Source organism: Protopterus annectens, chromosome 3.part0 (assembly GCF_019279795.1).
Source record: "Protopterus annectens isolate FY-2018-M chromosome 3.part0, PAN1.0, whole genome shotgun sequence".
Lineage (NCBI taxonomy): Eukaryota > Metazoa > Chordata > Ceratodontiformes > Protopteridae > Protopterus > Protopterus annectens.
The window spans coordinates 694,148,811-694,170,443 of record NC_056731.1 but is presented as its reverse complement, the minus strand read 5'-3'; positions in this window follow the sequence as shown (position 1 = coordinate 694,170,443).

Sequence of the window (21,633 nt, the reverse complement as noted above, 5' to 3'; positions counted from 1 at the left end):
GATGCCACAGTATAAAGACAAAATGAACAGTTTTAACAATTGGCTAAAGTACTGGTGTCATTCAAAGGGGATCCAGTGTCTGTCAGCCTGGGATGACATGCTCAACAAGCCAAGTTGCTTCTCTAGGGACGGCTTGCACCTGTCACCCCTGGGCTTTCAAATACTGGCTAAGGCTCTTGCCATCCCCATAGTGCCTTTTTTAGGCAAGGCTCAAAAGACAAACCCACCTCCATAGACAACACAAAGAAAAAGAAACTAAGGGTAATGCTGCTCAACGCCAGAAGTCTAAACCTCAAGATGCACACACTCGAGGTTCTACTCAGTATGGAGAATATCGATATCTGTGCAGTAACAGAAACCTGGTTCACAGCTCCCGAGAGCAGCCCAGCACTATCAGGTTATACCTCATACCATGCTTTTCGGCCCCAAAACTCGGACCGAACCACAAAAGGAGGGGGATTATCCATATTCATCAAAGATACCCACACCTCCAGGTTAGTGGCACTGCATGAAGCATCAGAGACCATCCATGTGCAACTAACAGTGGGCAAAACTGCCTTTCAGTTTGTAGCCTGCTACAGACCACCCTCCCAAACTCAGGAACCACACTCGGCTTTCCTGAGAACCCCGAAGAATATGAAGGTCTCTCCAAACACCATTATATTGGGTGACTTCAACTACCCAAACATAGACTGGGAGCACTACTCAAGCCCCAACACCCTCGCCCAATGGTTTCTAGAATTTATAAACTCAAGTGCTATGGAACAACTAGCCACCACTCCCACAAGAGGGGAAAACATATTGGACCTGATCATCACCAACATGGGGACTCTATGTTCCATACCAGGGGTATACCCCTCATTGGTAAGATCCGACCATAAATGAATCTCACTGGACATCCATATACCATCCCCACCCCCAGCCAAGGAAACCACGGTGAAGAACTTCTCAAAAGCAAACTTCACACTTCTCAAAACCGAGGTGGAATCCTTCAAAGCCCCCGGGCCAGTGGAAAATATGGCCCAAACTGCAGAATTCTTTACAAACGCATTCCATGGACACCTACAGGAATGCATGGATCATGCTATCCCAAATAAAACCAAGACTCACTCCTCCAAAGGCAGGATACATGTCTGGTGGACCCCAGCCATAAATAAGCTATACAACAGAAGGAGGAAGCTACTACATGATAGAGCAAAATCCCAAAAAGGGAAGGCATCTCTGATCAGTACTAGCAAGAAACTACGATCCCTCATAAAATCATCTAAGGTCAGCTTCGAAAGAAAAATTTCACAAGATGCTAAAGATAATCACAAGGTCTTCTTTAGTTATGTCAGAAACCTGGGTGGCAACTCCCAGATATGCTCTGAGCTAGTTCAAAATGACAAAAAATACACTGAACCCACAGACATTGCCAACATCCTGACAAACAGCTTCAGTGCAAATTCCCCCCCTTCCCCCCCAAAAGAGCAAATGTCTATCCCAACAGAGTGTAGCCTCCCTGACATCACAGATGCACAGGTGAGAGCTGCCCTCTCCAAAGCAAAAAATACAGCATCAATGGGACCGGACGGTGTCCCGGGCTGAGTCTTACACGAACTCCAAAAAGACCTGAACCCTCACATAAAGTCACTGTTCAGTCTCAGCCTTACTACAGGATATGTACCCAAGGAATGGCATACAGCAACAGTGGTCCCACTCCACAAAGGTGATGCCACAATGAACCCCAGAAACTATCGCCCTATAAGCCTGACTAGCCTGGTCTGCAAAGCTATGGAGCGTATCATCATGAAACTCATAAACAAAGACATTGGGAACCTCCAAACACTGGATCCTACCCAATTCAGCTTTGTTAAGGGCAGATCTTGCCTCTTGAACCTGGTTGACTTCTTTGAAACAGTCACCAAGGCCATAGATGAAAGGAAGGTAGTCCACACAGCCTACCTGGACCTTGCAAAAGCCTTCGACACAATACCCCACTCGGGCATCATAAATAAGCTCACCACATTCCCTCCAGTACAAGTCTTTTGAGTGTGTACCTTTAACCCCTAGTGGGTGTGGCCTAAGCCTTTAAAAATGAAGTTATCACCTTACAATTGTAATAAATACTCATTGACAGAGGTCAAATATCAGTACAATTGTGTTTGCCATCATGTATGCTTCAAGATAAAATATTCTGATACCTTGTACGTAGCGTGGTTTTGGAATTATTAATGCAAGTATGAACAAGTAATATGTAATGCCTAGAGGAGCAGTAGGCGGTAACTGCAGATGCACCTGGAGGCATCACTTGGATGTAATGAGTTAAATATCAACCCCTATGTCACAAGATGGGTTGCAAACTGGCTCAGGGATAGAACCCACATGGACAGAATTGCAGGTGCCATGTCAGACTCTAAACCACTTACAAGTGGCATCCCACAAGGCTCAGTCCTGGGACCTCTCTTGTTCAGTATATATTTCTCTGAGGTACAGGCTAACACGTTAGGACTATGGCTGACCAACTTCGCAGATGACTGCAAACTGGGTGCCATAATCGACTCGCCGACTGACACAAGCATCCTCCAAAAGGGTCTCACAGAGCCGGATGACTGGTGCCAGAGCCATGGCCTAAAGCTAAATGCCAAAAAGTGCATAGTCATCCCCTTTGGGAAAAACAAAGTGCCCACAAATTACCACATAGGTGGTAATCCATTAAGTACGGAAGAAGTAATTAGAGATTTGGGGCCCCAAGTAGATAGCAATCTCTCCTTTGACAATCACATTGCCAAAGTGGTTAGAAAGACCTTCTATATAGCCCACCTTATCATGAAAGGGTTCACATCTAGATCAAGAGAGGTCATTGTGCCCCTCTACTTATCACTCATTAGGCCCATAATTGAATACAATGCCCCATTTGGGATGTACCTTGCCTGACACTTGCAGCAACTGGAAAGACGCTAAAAGTACCTCACCAAGAGGATCAAGGGACTCAAACCGATGCCCTACAAAGTTAGGCTAAAGAAACTCCAGCTCTACTCAGTTGCTTACCGCCTACTCAGGGGCGATCTGTGCCTGATGTATAAAGCCATGTCCAACCCAGAATTAATGGACGTGCTCCACCTTAGGAAATCCAAATCCCTTAGAGCTACATGCTCCAGGGACTTAAACCTCAGCACAGAAATAAATAGGATATGCTGGAGGGACAGATTCATATCCCAGAGGCTCCCCTCACTCTGGAACAAAATCCCAATCCATGTTAGGCAGAGTCCCTCAATGACCTTCTTCAAGAGAAATCTTGACGAGTGGATGGGAGATCGTAGGTTTACCCCTGGGATCTCTTCTGTGTCTCTACTAGACAGAGGCACAGTAAACTAACCTCAAAAGGTCTATCTTCTGTGACCTACTATACAGAGGCACAGTCAACTAATCTAAAAGGGTGGTGAAAGCCAAACACACTCTGGCTAGGCTTATAAATGCCCTAGGACAGATAGCCTAGTATCAACCTATGAACCTATGAACCTATGAAAAAAGGGTATCACTCCATCACTGGTTTGCAGTATACAAGGTATCAGTATCACTCCTTCACTAGTTTGCAATATACAAGGATTCTTCAACAATGTGATTGTGTGTGTGCAAACCACCCAGGTAGTTTCTGTGACTTCCACATATGGCACAACTGTGACTTCTATTAAAGGACATCTAGTAGTGGATCTGGTATGCCCTAGAACCTTGGCTCATACCCTGTGATAAATCCAAACAACCTGATTGAGCAAGGTCGCATGTATTTGGCCTGCTCAAGTCACAGTTCTGCTGTCTGGATACATCTGTAGGTGCCCTGCATTATGATCCCACCTCCTTTGCCAAACATTGACTGTGTGTGCTATCTCTCATAGTATTATCTTTAAAAAACAGTTACAGCAGGTTGCTCCAGTTCAGGAACCAAAGCCAGTGGCAAATGCCACAGATGAGGGGTCAGACAAGGAGCCAGCAGCGGAGATTATCATGGTGGACAGACATGGGCACAGTATGCCTTAGCATTGGCATTAGCTAAGCTGCAGCAAAGTGCATACACACTCACCACTTTATTAACATAAAAGCTAGGCAGATACAAGCAGTAATATTGGTGGATACGAACAAGCCAGGCTTTGCTTATCCATGCACTGACTGGTTGCTGTAAGTATCAGACATAGGCATTCCCAGGCTAGAATGCTCTCAGTCGCAGTAGCAAAGATGAGTGAGCAGCCTGTCATCAATAAATATTAAAATACATAAAGACAGTAAACAGTCAGTAAAAAATGATGATGCCTACATAGAAATATAATAACACTAGCTGCTGTATCCAGCAAATACAGACTTACAATGATGTATGCAAACAAAACACACACAAATGCTGCTATCTCAGTGACTGCAAAATATAAGTATTGCATGTAATTATGCCCATACCATATGTGTTCTTTGTACCTCTGTGCCAGATTTTCACCTTGGGAAGTATGGCTAAGCTCAAAAAGGCCTCCTGGGGTCATTATCCTAATAATACCTATGAACCTATGTACCTAGACACAAAAGGTAATATTGGTTGTATAAGCATACATGTAGCTATCATTTGCAAAGGTAGACTTAATAAATACTGTAATGGCATACCTGGAACATCAATAGTGAAAATCATCTGGGTCTGCTCCGCCTCTGGCCCAGCATCCAGCACTGCAATGTGAAACTCTTCTGAGCTGCCAGGATCCCTGATAGATGACAGGAATCCCTCTGTCTCAGTGAGTGGTGGTTTGGTATATGGCCCACTACCAGCACCTACTACTCCCACACCACAGCCAGTACGCTGACCTTGGTCTTATTAATCATGTCATTGGTCCTATGTCTCACACTTGCATATATATGTCCCTGACTACCAACTGCATTGACATCCTCAACCAACTGCCTCCAGACACTTTCATGAAATGGCTTGCTAGACATGATTAAATCAAGGAGCCTTTCATGATGGAAATGGAGTGCCTGTATTGTGACCTCATTCTTAGCATCTGAGAAAGGAGGCTTCATAAGGAAGAGCCCCTTATTACTTTTAGATTTGGGAGCCATACTCCTGTAGTGATGGAAACAAATAGATATCACAATATAACAATGCACTCGGGCTTACACATGTTACAGACATGTACATGTACAGTCTCATACTGCATTTCCAAATTATGGAATAAACTCCCAAGTCCTCTTATTTCCAGCAGTTCTATCCCACAATTCAAAAAGCTACTTAAAACACATCTTACAAATTCCTGGCTCTGTCCCTGTAACCCTACATGATAGCCCAATCTAATTTCCTCAGTAGCTAATAACCACTTTCAAATGTTTTCCCCAGGCTTTGAAACTGAAACTGGCTACTGCATTACACTCAAGCTCAATTATCACTCCTGCATAATGATTTATGTATTCTGTTTATCTCCAACTGTATTTTCACACTCCCTCTCCAACTCCCCTGTCAGGTTACATCACTGATCAATACATGACAAATTAATTAAAAAAACAGCAGATATTTTCCAAAATATGAAATGTTTTTACATGACATCTTGGCTGCATATATACTACTACCGCCTAGTGTTATTATACTCTTTCACTCTCTTTGTACAGCATTGTATTCCCTGGTATTATTTTGTACTACTTGCTATTTTTTGTATTACTCACTGTTCCTGTGTATTACTTTTTGTATTTGTCATTCATTTATTATTATATTTTTTTGTATTTTTGTCATTTATTATTGTACTTTGTTCCATGATTTATTAAGTAAATGTAGAGTTTTTCTCCCCGGGCCTCCGCTGAAAAATGAACTGTGTCAAGTCGGACTTTCCTAGTAAACAAATGTAGAATAAATAAATAAAACATAGAAGACAACGAACAATAACAGATGCAGGAATGTACACCTGCCATACAGAAAATACATCATAAACAGAACAAGAATATATAATTCCCTCTGTGTTAGACTAAACTTTCACACATCATGATAATGCTAAGGAAGTCTGTGCATGGAAACATGCATACCTTGAAATATTTCAGAGTCTATTCACTCTAGTCCCCTATTGAAAATGTTGAGAGTAGTTGGTTTGACAACACTTAGGAAATGAGCAGTCTTCCTTATCACAACTGAAGATCGATAGCTGACATTATGCTTATTCTTTGAAGATAAACCTCCTTTGGGCACGTGGGATATGTTAATTAGCTGTCAGTTCATTACCCTTACTGAATCGCTCAGTTTACACAATGTGCTATGGAAATAACATGGTGTTGGTTACTATATCATGATGCGCGTACGCCTGAGTAGCACAAGAATGGGGATTAAGAGTTTTGGCTAGCTAATGCCGTGCGAGTGTACGTCATTAGATGTACAAGTCAGTTTGTGATTTGTTAAAGATCCATGCTAGTGAAAATCACACCTTTGAAATGGTGTGTCAGCATATCCACACGTTAAAAAGAATGGATTATATTTATGCCAAGACATGCTTTGAACAAAGGTAATGAATTAAGTGCTGTACAATAATGTTATGAGTAACTCTGTCCTGAAGAAAGTGTTTTATCCTGGCAGGCATTATCCTCCTTATATTGGCAATAATCCCAGTAACACAACTGTACAGCATAAGCAAACATAAAAAGTCTGACACCATCACTATACAGAAACATAATCGCCCATTTCAGAAACAGAATGAGCTGCACATGTAGTTGACTTTCTGCTTTTATTTAACTGTGCATGTGGCACAACATGTTCCTGATTTCAGTGTTGTATTGCAATGTCACAAGTGCAGTGATTGAGTCTTCTGAGGGTGTTGTCTAACTGAAATTGTGATGATTAGGGTAAGCATTTTACTTGTTGAAAACCATAAAGCTAACAAAGCGCTTCATTGATATTTGATCTTTTTTTTTCTTCATCCATTGTGCAATGTTTTATATTGCCCATGGGTACCAGACTTTGATGCCCTTTAGGGAATAACAGTTCTCATCCTATGGCAAACACTCAAAAAAAAAAAAAAATCCTCATGCTCAAACACAACATCAGTTGTGCAAATAAGATGGGCATCAGTGCAGCCTGCATAGCGTATTGTTCATTCTGAAGTCAGAAAAGTACCTTATTTGTAACTGCCGTAATGTTTCCATGTGTTGCAGAAGTCTGTACTGAATGACAGCATGACAGATGCATGGTTGGAATCTACATAAGAGATAGTATACCTGTATACTTCTATGTGCCATATTTCATGTGATCATATATTTTTACATCTTAACGTACCCTGCTCCTTATATACAGACATGCAATGTAAAGGTAATGTTGAAACAGAACTGTTCCCTGTGGATAATAACCCTGATAATGTTACCTATATATCTCATGTGGTGGTCACTCCACTAATAATAATAATAATGATAATAATAATCATAATAATAATAAGAAGAACAACAAACTTCTGTGTGCACACTGTGGAATAAATAGTACGTGTAAAAAATGAGAAAACATAGCTTACAAGTTACACAGCTAGTTGAATATGTAAAGCACATCAAAAACAGCTTCGAAAACATGCAGTCATACAGCTTCAGTAAAAGATGTGTATAACGATCATGTGTAAATCTTCCTGGGATATGCTCGGGTGTGCTTCCACTCATTTAAAGTCTGTATAGTCCTCTCCTCTACATTTGTCGTCCCCTAAAATAATATTGATGTCAGCTAAAACAAAAGCACATCACACACATAGACAATAAACATCTTCTAAATTAAAATGCAAAATTTCTGTTTATTTTTTGCAGTACAGTTTACGTATAGCACTGCCATTGGTCAATAATGACTGTAGAGAAATGAACCTTCTCTCCCTATGTCAGGTTTCGCACTCATCTGTTAGCATTTCAGATATAAATACCATGCATGGAGAAAGTATTCCACACAAAAGCATTTCTGCCTCAATTAGTACAAAGAAACAGCATATAGCAGTGTCAGATTTACCCAGGGGCAGGGAGGATAGTGGGGCTAGATTCCCCATTGTACTACTCCTCTCAAATCTACAGCTTTTGGCAGTACAGTGTTTTAAGATGCTGGACTTTTTCACATCTTTTTTGTTTACTTTTTTACTTTGGATCATTTCCTTGTCAACTGATCTTTTTGGTCCAATCATGTTTCAGGAGCTGAATAGTGCTAAGGCAGCATGCTAAAATTTTTAAACATGCAGTAACTTTCTCAGAAAGCAAGTCTACACTGTTAGTACTGGTAACCTACTTCTCGGAAGTGAGTACACACCTATTAAAGGTAGAATCTGCACTGCAAGAGAGCGAGAGAGAGAATATCAAGGATTTTACTTCATAAAGTTCAGCAGTGGCTTTTTAAATATTTGTTTTGTTTCTTCTGATCAGATCTTCAGGTGTTCTTAGGATGAAAGATAGTGATAGTGACGCAAACTTTGCAAAGTGCTGCCTGCCTTTCTGGAAAAAATAGGATTTTTAAAATAAAGTATTAGTGCTATCAGATATATGTACAGATATTCAGATGCTTCTGATTTAGTATTATGTTAATGGTAATTAGAAGATTATATGTAATTTAAATACACAGTCTGTGGGTTTGACTGCAAAATAATACAGTTTATCACATAGAAAAATGCAGAAGGAAATTAAGTATTTGGGTCTAGATCTGACTGAATTGTTATATATATATATTTTTTTTTGCCTACGACTGTGTGGGAGGCACAATTCCTTGGTCATTTATGACTATTAGGGATCCTTTGGAAATGATAAGCTTTAGGATTTTTTCATTTGGTGTGTGATACCATGTCTTGGAGGTTGTTCATTCATTTTCCTTTGGGGACATTTTTCATGTATTGGCTTCAAGAATATCACCTGTGACATGGTCTGGGCCTAAGTTTTTCCATTTGCTGAACTGGGGGACAGTTTTGGTTGTTCCTATCAGTTTGGATATATACCTAACAACATACTTTTGGTCTCTCTTTTTTTGTCGGGTCAATTTTGTCACAGTTTGTGTGTTTCTTGTAAAATGAGCCCTTCATTGTGACTGGGTTTGGACAATTTGTGAACTGATAGGGTGATGCTTTTCAAACCTGTTTAATTTACAGGGCTCTGTGCACAGGATTGTACCCATTTGGGTTATACTTTTTGCTGTTGTGATTAGCAACTATCTTTTTATTATATTTTTGCATTTTTACTGATCTTATTTGGTTGACTATTGCATCACATTTTCTTTGTTGCTCTCACACTTCTACTTACTGAGATATCTGCTATAGAATTGTTTGTACTTTTATTGCTCACGCTGAGTTTGCTGCTATTTCATTACTGTTGACAGTTAACTGGATCATTATTGAACTGTTTCCTTCCACAGAGCTATTTCCTGCTGTTAAATAGCCTACCACTACCCTATCTTCCAATATCTATCCTACACTACTCCTCCATGACTCCTCCACACTATCTCACCTCATTTACATGTCTTTTCATTCTCACCATTCTGTATAATGCATCTTCTTATTCCAATACCACACTACCCCTCTTTTCACCCCACTCATCCTCCACTATCTCCTTCCACATCCTTCATCCCTCCATTTTTATTTGATATCCCCCTCCCTCCTTCAACCAAATCCATTTCATTACTTGAAACTAAAACACCATACACTCTACAAAAAGTCTCCCACTTTCAAATGTAAATTACATCTCCCTTTTACTTTACTCCGCAATTCTAGGTTTCAACTCCTCTACTCCTTCTCTTGTCTTGTTCTTGCAGGAGATGTCCATCTTAACCCTGGGCCAACACCAACTAACATTCTCTCTCCCACTACCCCCACAAATAGGCACAATAATAAATACCTTAAATTTATTACCATTAATACCCAGAGTATTAATAACAAAATAACAAACTTTCATGCCTGGCTAAATATAACTGAACCTGACATAGTAGCAGTAACAGAAACCTGGCTAAAACCTCAAACTAGTAACTCTGAAATTTTACCACCTGGCTACCAAGCACTCAGGTCCGATCGCCTAAAGAAAAGGTGGTGGTGTAGCCTTAGTCTACAACTGCCTGCTAAATCTTAGCCCATACCAAAATACCATTCCCAACTTTAATAATGCAGAACTAGTCATAGGAATCCTCAAAATAAACAACTTCAAAAGTATCTGTATTATAACCATCTATATCCCTCCTGGAGACAACTCCTCCACCCTAGGGAATATTCTCTGTTGGGCCTCAAACAATATTAAACAGGAAACTTTCATTCTAGGTGATGTAAATATTGATTGGAATAATATTAATAACAATACTCCCTTTCAGTCTATCAATCTTTATAATTTTACTCAACTAATAAACAACATTACCAGACCTAACAAAACCAACCCTCCAGGGTCCATCTTGGACTGGATCCTAGTCAGCCACCCTAACAATATCTCCAACTCAGGTACCTTACCAGACTCATTAAGTGATCATCTCCCAGCCTTTATTAACAAAACCCAACAGCTCCCACACCAACAACAATATGCCCACTCGCAACCTAACTAATTTTAATGCTTCTGTATTTTCAGAAACCCTTCAACTAACAAACTGGGATTCACTAAACACTCTTCCCTAGATGAAGCCCTAGAACTCTTCAATACTACCTTCCTTAAAATCCTAGATTCCCAAGCCCCTCCCGTACAAAAGGATAAAGTTCAACTCTGCCCCTTGGCTAACTAAAGACACTAAAACTCTAATGCGACAAAGGGACAAAACATGAAAACTATACAACAAAAATAAAACCCAGCCTCTTTACTGCAATTTAAGCAACTCCAATCTTGCTAAAAACTTATTATAAAGGATAAGAAATCTTACTACGGCAAACTTCAGTCCTCCCTCACAAATAATCCCCAAAAATTCTGGAATTCCATCAATTCACTCTTACATCCAGGTACAAAATCCAATCCCTGTCCAGACAATAATAAGACTGACACTGAAATAGCAACTCTCTTTAACTCGTTTTTTACTGGCTCAATAGCTGAACTGACTAAATCCTTCTCCTCTTCCACCCCTACCCCAACCCAAAGCATCCTTCTACACCCATCCCTCACTCCAACTCTCATAACCCACCTCCCACTTTCATTCTACATCCCGTGTCTACCACCAGTATCAAACAACTTCTTCGCAAACTCAAACCATGCTCCAATGCCCCTGACAACATTCCATCACTCTTTCTCAAGCTCGCAGCAAATGGCATCGCCATACCTATCAGCATTCTCATCAATAGATCCATCCAAGAATCTTATGTTCCCAAACTTTGGAGAGCTGCCCACATTCTGCCCCTCCATAAAGGAGGCAAAAATAACACCATCTCTAACTTCCGCCCAATAGCAATTCTTTCCCCAATCTCGAAAATTCTTGAAAAATGCATACACCAGCAACTCATGCCCTACCTTCTCGATAACCATCTCCTCACTCCCACACAACATGGGTTTCGGCCTGGCCACAGTACCATAACTGCTCTTCATTCCTTCCTAGAAATTGTCAACCAAGCCCGTGACTCTGGAAAAATTGTCTCCACTGTTCTTCTTGACCTTTCTAAGGCCTTGACACTATATCCCACACTCTCCTTCTCAACCACCTCTCTAACCTTAATCTCTCCCACAACTCTCTTTCTTGGTTCAGAAGTTATCTCTGATAGATCCCAAGCTGTGAAATGGAATACTGGTACCTCAAAATTCCTACCTACCCCTACCGGAGTCCCTCAGGGTTCTATTCTCGGGCCTTTGCTCTTTAACATCTTTATCAATGATCTCCACTCTTCTATTCCTCTTGCTCAAATAGTACAATACGCAGATGACTCCACTGTTATCTGCTCTGCGCTCCAAGCCAAAACCCAATTGGCCTTCACAACCATAGAAAATTGGATGCTTCAAAATCATCTTTCTCTCAATGCCAATAAATCCCACATCATTCTCTTCTCCCACCCAAAAGCTCTGACTCCTGATAAGTCATCCTTCATAATTTCCAGCCTCTCCCAGTCCTCAATAGAAGTTGTTAGTAGTGCTAAATTACTCGGAGTAACCATTGATGAACACCTGAAATTTAATAATCATATTCAACTAAACATAAAGAAAACTCATCAGAAGCTCGGTATGCTTTATAGAAATGCAAACTTTCTTACTCCATCTTCAAGACAAACTCTCGCCACTACCTTCCTTCTCCCTTCTCTACTGTATGGTGCTCCTCTTCTATCCAATCTCTTCACTTCTATCTCCACAAAACTTGAAAGTTGCTACTACAAAATTGCCAAATTCGCTACTAACTCCACTCATTCTACACACCACTGCATCTGCCTCCGTAGTCTTCAATGGCTAGAACTCCCTAATCAACTCAATTTCCTCCAACTTACTACTGCACACAAACTAATCTTTAAACCCACTGCTTGCCCAGCATTATCTAATACCTTCACCATATACAATCCTCCAAGGCCCTAAGATCTAGCCACCAAAATCTTATTTCAGTTTACAAACCCAAACGACCCCCTGGCCAACTCCTACTTTCCTATACTACAGCAAAAAAATGGAACTCACTTCCTTCCCTTCTAAGAGCCACTACAAACTATGAACACTTTAAATCTCTTCTTCATTCTCACCTTTTCCAAAATTGGAAATGTAATTGTATACTTCCTACCTAGATCTCTATTTATCCTAGTTCCATCCCTCCCCCCTGGTTCCCCTTCTTCTGACTCTCTCCCTAGCTCCCCTCTCTTCTTCATTATCTCCTCCTTCCTCCCTGAATAATCCCTTTATTTTCCTTCAAGTGCTATGCTTACTCTCACCTTAAATCTTTTGACTTTTTTCTCAAGGTGGTCTCCTGGACTCAACCACAATTTGAACATTAGTTATCTGTTCTTTTTCTGTCCTCTTCTGGCACCTCTCCTTTAATTTCTTTGCTTCTTATTCGTTTCTCCCATGCATCCCTGCTCTTGCATTCAAACTCTATCTATAATTTCCTTTCCTTTCCTACTTTACTAACATTCACAGTTGCACTAATATATCTTTTTCTTATGCATAGTGCCCAATGCACCTCGTTCTTGTTTGGAAATTGTTGAAGTATTATGCTATTAGAACAGAGTGTGTTTTTGTGTGTATTAGTTTAGATCTGTTCTGCTGTGTTTTTTTGTGTAATGTATTATCATTGGAGCTTTTCTCCCCGGGCCTCCACTGAAAACGGGCTTTCGGGCCCAGTGGACTTCCCCGGTTATCAAACTGGAAATAAATAAATAATAAATAAATAAATAAAGCACACCGAAAACAGTCTAATGCGGTGTAGATCAAGGATGCTTCTGATTTAGCTTGAGAAGTTCTTCACTACAAGGCATTTCTTATTGAAGAACATCTCAGCAGTGGTTATTTGAATTTGTCTTTGTTTTTAGTGTGAGTGCACTTGAGTTATGAAAAGGACAAATAGGGCTGAACATGAGGAAGAGACACTTGCAGATAAAAGTAGCAAATTGATAACTTGCCCTTATGTTTAATGCAGGATATTAGTATTGAATAGATCACATGGATTGCTCTGGGTGTCAGAAGGGTTGATGAATTCTCAGGATTTATTTGCTTTTTGATGTATCTTATTTCTGTCTTTTGGGTTTACATTACATACAAGTATGTTCGGGTTAGTATTTTTTCATCTGTGTTTTTTTTGGGGGGGCAGGGGAGATCAGGTTTCACAAATTAACAGTTCGAGCATTAACATGAAGACAGAATGGACATAAAAAACTTTATTAATGTACAAAGACCTTTACCATGTGGACACATAGAACAAGCTGAACATTCTCTATCATCTATTATTAAATTTAATTTAACAGCTGGCTGAAATTATTAAATATATTGCAATAGTATACTTTGCTCATGTTAATGAAGCTTTCTCCTCAAATATAATGTTTAGTGTAATTTCAAACTACACTATATTTTTGAGGATAAAGTTTCATTAACATGAATGAAGTAATACTACAAACATGGGGCTATATAGTGGACATCAGCTAGCTGTCATTCTTTTAATACCGCTCATCACTACTGGATTCTGATGCCATGAAGGCATTGTATAGGGTCATAATTCATCAATCCAAGGTGGCTAGATCAAGGGACCCAAAGCATCAATGGTGGCCAGAACCCTATAGTGTGTGAGATTTCCATGTTAGAAGTGGAGGAGATGGAGAAACCAGACAAAAAGACAGAAAGTGAAGTAGTAAAACATAGTCATAAATAAACTGAAATGGGTGGGGGGCAGAGAAATTATGACATTAAGTGTGATTTTTTCACATAACTGGGAAGGAAATGCTGACCCAGTGAAGTCAGGAGCTGAATAATACTAGGAGAAATGTAGTGTCTAATTATATTTTACTTGAGCAAGGTAGTACTTATCTGAAAACCAGTGCAGCCAAGATGCAAGGGAGGTGAGTAATTTCCATTTTATTTCCTTGATCAGATTAATAAATTTAAAAGGTTCTGGTGCACCAACTGGAAAGTACAGTGAGCAAACTATTCATCTGAAACTAAAGAGTTTTCATTAAAAAGTGCAAGGAGTAAGTGACATTTAGACTCCTTTCTAGAGGAGGTGCACAAAGAAAGCTGGAAGAATGCAAGCACCACTTTTTTATATTCCAAGGTCTTTTACTTCTGGAGTGGGAGCTTCTTGTACTAGCAGAAATAAGAACTTGGCAAAAAACCTAGTGGGTGGGTTACAGTCCTGCACAGAAACTCTTCGATCAAATTAGCTGTAAATAATGCACTCAAAGATGAGGTGGATGTGAAAGGATGGACAATTCAGGAGTGTTCTTTATCACCAGTTTATTATATATTTGCTATAAATGCACAGATGCACACCCTCTTAGATTCTTAGATAGCATATCTGGCTACCAGGAAGTTTTTTTTTTTTATGCATCATTTCAAATGACTGCAGACTGCATGCTGATTTCAAATCTCTTAGACCTGAGTTCCCCAGGATGTGGAGGATTTTTGAGTCTTTCAAGGCCAAGTTAACTTAGAATGCAACCAGACACAATCTAGATGTGGTAGATTTGTATTCAGAGACAGGAAAAGTAGGGTAGCAAAGGAAAAGTTATGGTCAACAAGGACCTTGGGAGAGGTTCTATGCTTGATCCTTACTTGCATTTACTTGCAGCCTCCACATACTATCTATTAAAGCAGGAAGGTGAAGAAGACTATACCCTGAAGATAAGACACAATGAGAAGAAAGAATGGAAGGAAACTTCTGGAACCACAACACATTAGAAATACTCAATGAACTGTGGAAGAATCATAAGTTACTGTGTAATTATTTTTAGGAATTTTATGATGGCAGTAATTTGAAATAACCTTTTGGTTAAGGTGAGGGGCAGTGATGTAATGGAGAAGATGGAAGCAGAGTTGGGGTTAAGATATTACAGAATTATAGGATTTTCTGTACAGAGATAGTAATGAATGAGACAGATTTTTTTTATATCTTGGGAAGAGTTCAGCAATCAGTGTGACATAGCTAAAATCTAGTTATAGTCTTAATCACGACTATAACTAGATTTTAGCTATGTCACACTGATTGCTGAACTCCTCCCAAGATATAAAGAAAAAATAGACTTTAAGACCTGGCCAGTAGATGTGGGTATCCTGAGCCACATTCAGGAGAATCTGACTGTGCTATGAAAAATGAAGTGGACGTCCACCCTATCAGGAAGAATCCTAAGTATGGGAAAATTGCATAAAAGACTGACTAGTCAAAAGAACAATCAGGCAACAGACAGATAAAGATTAAGCTGGAGTAGAGTAGAGGGTAAAGGAATTTCTCAGAATAAGATGAAGCTTTACAAAGGTTCAATAGTATATCAGATGCTCGGCCACATGATACCAGTAGGTATACATAATTCATGAATGGTTCAGAACTCAGCACCGGATCTTTTTAAAGAGGGAAAATGAAACTGCAGGAGATGTGGAGAAATGTGGTGCATGATGCATATGGTTGAAGACTATGCCAACTGCTAAGCATAAGTGGTTTGGGTTATGAACATGAAAATTAAGGGCAAGAAACGACAACTATTCTTGAATGCAAGCAGAGCTGGGAGAAGTAACATTGTAGTTTATAGAAGGGATTTAACAACCAGATGGAAAGAAAACAGAAAGAGATAAAATATGAATGAAGTGGAACAGGATGGTTAACAGGTACCAGAGAAATTCTCAATACACCCTAACATAGGTTTTATATGATGGTTTGCATTAAATGTGAAATAATGGGTTTCAGTTTTTCTACAAATGTGTTTTGTCTTGTTTTGTTATATTATTTGCAAGCAGTTTTATATACACACACGCACACACACACACACACACACACACACTGTGTGTGTGTGTGTGTGTGTGTGTGTGTGTGTGTATATATATGTGTGTGTGTGTGTGTGTGTGTGTGTGTGTGTGTGTGTGTGTGTGTGTATGTATAGAATACATGCATATGGTCAAAGACACCATCTCCGAACGTTACATCGTCCGAACCTAACTGTTGAAACTGATAGGAACGAACGGTTGGAATGTCGAGCATAGTACCGAATTCGGTATTTCCAGTCGATCAACCACAACGAGCGCTACCATGGGTCGAGAAGGAGGGGGGTATTAGCCTGGCTGGCTTTTGGTGTTCATGGATTCGACGTCTGAAAATTCAACATTTTGCAAACTGGGTCACTGCCGTCGACATTTAGGACATTGGACAACTAATGTTTGCATAAATGCATGTATTCCTGTGTATATATGTATATATATATATATATATATATATATATATATATATATATATATGCATATATATATAATTTTTGGTGCACCTTTGGGACTGCAATTACATATATTAACATTTTATTTTTATTTTAAATGAAACGAAGTCTTAATGCTTAAGACCTTGTTACCTCCCTTCTGTAGCCAACATTGTCTGGGTTCTCTCCCTTTGAAAAAAGTGCCTTGTAGATTATTTTCATGTTAGTCCTCTAAGATCTTGTTAGTCCTTTAAGATCCTCACATCAAAAGCTGATAGTTACTCCCATGACTTCAAGATTTTGGACAACCATTTTTTTGTCTATCTGGAGCCAGCCCTGTGGATTTAATTACCTTCCCTCATATAGGAGTATTATTTCAAGTACTCCTTCAGAGGGTCTCTAAAATATAACCTGTTAACAGTCTCTGCTTTAATCCTCACAAAGATATAGTTTTTAACTGTCTTAATCTATATTTATTAACTTATTATTAACCAGTATGTAGATTTTATGCTGAAGTTTAAGCTCTTTGCTCTTGCAAAGTGCTATACCAATCTATTTCTTTCTGGATGCTAACCTGGTAAACCCACTAATCCAATGGCATATTTTAAGAGATGACAAACAAATACAGTCTCAGTAATGGGCAGGTGGCTACTGAGGGACTGAATCCTTGGAATTTGGAAAAAAATGAAACTCATTAAAACTGCCAAATGCTTGGTGATAATACTCGACTTTCTACTCATGAACTATGTGATAATCTTGGATATATATCCTATTATGATTTTGTATCAAGAAATATTGTTTTAGGCCATAGCTCTAAACTTCTTTGCTCAAGAATCAGGTACAAGAACAAAACTGTATGGGGAACAAAGCCAACCTAGAATATAACTCTCAATCTATCACCTCCCAAACAAGGAAAAACCCAAAAATAATCAAGGGATAATCAGGGACACTTTTTGAGATGTTAATACTATTCACTTTAAGAAATGAGAAATTGACTGAACTAGGGAATGTGATATTCATTTTCTAAAGTAAAAGAAGTCTATAATTATTGTCATTATTTAAAAAGTGTAACCCTCCATATTTTCTCCAAGAAATCACACATTTTAAGGGGAATTCAGAGGAAAAGATCAAGTTTTTGAGCCAAATTAAGGACATCCCAGATTCCTTTCTCTAATGTCATCTTTTATTAGACCAACCTGACATTTATCCTTTCTTATTTTGCTTTCAGCAACTTTTAAGATAGCTGCAAAACCTTTCTTTAGTTCTGTTCATAATCTCAGAAGTACAGTGCAGCAATGTACTGAGCTGATTGTGAACAATGTTACCTACATTGAGTCTAAAGATATAACTACCATATTGAACTATACATTCTGCTAAAACTTTATGTCTTTCTTGCCTCCATCAGTCCTACAAGATATGTTCAAAACCAGCTCATCGTCAGCTGTCATAAAAGACCTAGTCCTGGAAGTGCTATCAAAGGCTAAAAATACTGCCTTGATGGGTCCTGACAATATCCCTGGATGCATCTTAAATGTCATGAAGCATGATTTAACCACCTCCACGACAACACAGTTCAGTCTCAGCCTCCACACAGGTTTTGTACCAAAGTGAATGGAAAACAACTACAGTCATCCTTTGCATGAGTGAGAACCATCCAAAGACCCATACATCTGACCGACCTCATGTGCAAAGACATGGAAAGACTTATCATGGAACTAATCAATAAAGACATAGGGAAGTCCAAACACTGGACCCATAAGCTTAGATTCTTCAAGACCTTTTTTAAAAGGTTACCACATTAATTGATGAAGACAAAATGGTAAACACCACATACTTTGACCTGGTCAAAGATTTTGACAGAACCCCCATCTCAGGTATAGTAGAAAAACTAAATAAAATGGAAATAAACCCCTAGAAAATGGATTGCAACTAGCTCACAGCTAGGACACATGAGATCAAAAGAGAAGAAGCTACCTCCACAAAGAGATCAGTCACCAGTGAAATCCCCCCCAGATGTTGTGCTGAGACCTCTCCTGTATGACATCTACTTCTGTGAAGCAAAAGGCAGTACCAAAGAGCATCAGCTGACCAAGTTTGCAGATGACTACAAGTTAGGAGCAGTTACTAAATACCTAAATGACTTAGTCATCCTGCAGGAAGGTTTGTTCAAACAAATTTAATAACTTGTGTCATAATCATGGACTGAAATGAAATGGCAAAAAATGCATTATTGTAACCTTTGAGAAGATGTATACACCCAGGAAACTACCACACTGACATTACGCCCATAATAGCTTACCCAGTTTTTTAGGATTTGAGACCTTATATGGGGAGTGGCCTATCTTTTGACCAACATGTGTCTATTGTTGTAAGAAAGTTCTTCTATATTGCACAGCTTATAAATAAAGGGATTGTTTCTAGGGCTATCATTGACCCTCTTTACTCAGCCCTCATTAGGCCAATCATTGAATATAATGCCTCTTTTGACATGTATATGTCCAAGGCCAGGACACCATGTCCTGCATGGAACAACTCAAAGCCCTGTCACTACACTTGGTATTCTACAGTCTTCTAAGATGGATTTACTGCACATCAGCAAGTCAAATGGCTTCAGAAATACTTGGTCTAGGGGTCTAAATCTTTTTTGCAACATCAACAGACTGATTTAAAGGGATAGGTATATCTCACAGAGGAATCCGCTGCTGTGGAACAGACTCTCCATCCATATAAAAGAAAGTTCATGCGCATATTCAAGAACAATATAGATCTACAGATGGGGAACAGAAAATTTACCCCAGGACAGCCCTCTGTATGATTAATGGACAGATGCAGCTCCTAAATGCTTTATGCCATGTATCAGTCCCCCCCCGATTATTTTATGGTATGATCCCATTTATTCTCATTAGAGGAAATATATAATTATTGAACATGGGATGGGTAAGGCCAATCTATATCCAAATGTGAAGGGTTACTTCAAAATCAAAAGTGAAATTGGCTAGGTGTAAAATGGCCCACAAGGACAGCTAGTCCAGTGCTTACCTATGAAGTTATGGTCTTGGATCTGTAAGTTGCACTTTTGGTTATGGGTTCAAAATTCTGCTTCAGGAAGTCATCACCACTGTTAAAGCAGAACTCTAACAGCCTGAAGGTGCTGACATTTTCCTGCTGTATCATTTCCCTCCCTTTCATATTTGAATGTGCATTGCATATTATAATAAGTGAACCTGTGACTGCCATTGTTGAGATCACATTTGAATTACAAAATGAAAATGCCCCGGGCCAGTCACTGTGAAGGGTGAGAAGGAAGTTTTTAATTGAAGGGAATACACATGGCGAACAATACTTCTGTCAGTTTCTTCAATGGGATAGCGTAGGTGTAGTTGGAATTCATTAACAACTGTAGTACAGGACTACATCTACATCAGATCAAAAAAATGAATTCAACAAACATCACATGCAGCAAGATCACATAGTACTTCAAGGCATCAGGGAAGGCTTTGAAAAGGTATGTAGATGTTTATGTACATCTGTACTATGTAACCACTATAGACAACAAGAAGAGCGTAAATGATAGAAAGTGAACCACATAGTGTAGATTTTTAAGGTAATTGTCTAGTGCTTTCTCCAGACACAGTATTCATGGGCCAAATGTCAGGGTAATAAATTCAGTATGCATTTACAGCAGCAGCAGTTAGAAATTCTAAGTGGTAAATGTTATACATCAAAGTGTACATTAACTCAGTGATGGAGCAGGTTAACTAACTGATGCTGCTTGGAGTTGAAGAGTACATTAAGAGCTGCAGATAGAACCTTTTCTGAGATGCTTTACATTGCTGCCTCAGGCTAAAGGGGAATTTAGCAAATTTAAGGGGAAATGTTGCACGGAAAGAAGGGGTTGTAGACATTCTCCATAACTTACATCTCTCATTTTTGTCAGACATTTCCCAGAAGCTGGTCAAGAGGGTGAGCAACAAGAAGCAGTTATCTATCTACAGCAACCAATGTGCAGGGACTATGATCCTGCAGAATGGCCACAACTAGAACAGCCATCAGTGCCCTTGTATCTACATATACATCTAGGCTTTGGCAATATGACATTGCAAGTTATTTAATCAGCAGGGTGACAGATGGCTGAGTATTCTATCAGTAATTATGAAATGTTCCCAGCCACCATGTATGGAAAACAGCAATGTTATTTCCATCTATCATGGATTGCTACTTACTCTAGACTGGTATACATCATTTCTACTTGCCCTGTGGCAAATTGAAAAAGAGATGTACCTGCAACAACGTGATACAAAAAAAAAAAAAAAAACCTGGAGATAAGCAATATCTGCATTTGATGACCAGTTCTTTAATAAAACTGCATTCTATCAATCCTAAGAAAGATGGAGCAGGCCATGAAATCAATGGTTCCTGTGTTATCAGAGCAGACAATTTTAGGGAGCTATGGTACATGGAGATTAAAGTACTGTTGTTAGGTGAAATAAAAGACTAGAAGGAAGGAGAAGGTGGAACCTAATCATTCTAAGTTCTATTGCAAAGTTTTATGCAGAACTCAAACCCTTCCCCTTCAAGGGCACAGGCATGATGCTAGATACCTGACAATAAAACACCAAAATGTGGGAAGTTTCAAGCTTTTGCTAGAGTCCCCCCCTGACAGTGGTGATTTCATCATGAAACAGCACTTTGTATCTGCAAACAAAAATGCTATTTAAAGAAGGAGACCATCCCAAATGAAAGGATTTCTGTCAATGAATACACGATTTGAAAATAAATAACTGCAGACATCAAGAAGGCTGATGGGTGGTACTATGTAATGGTGAATGAACAACAAGGAGCCGCTTGTTTTTGCTGTCTGTTTTGTGGATGAGAACTTCATCATACATGAAGATTT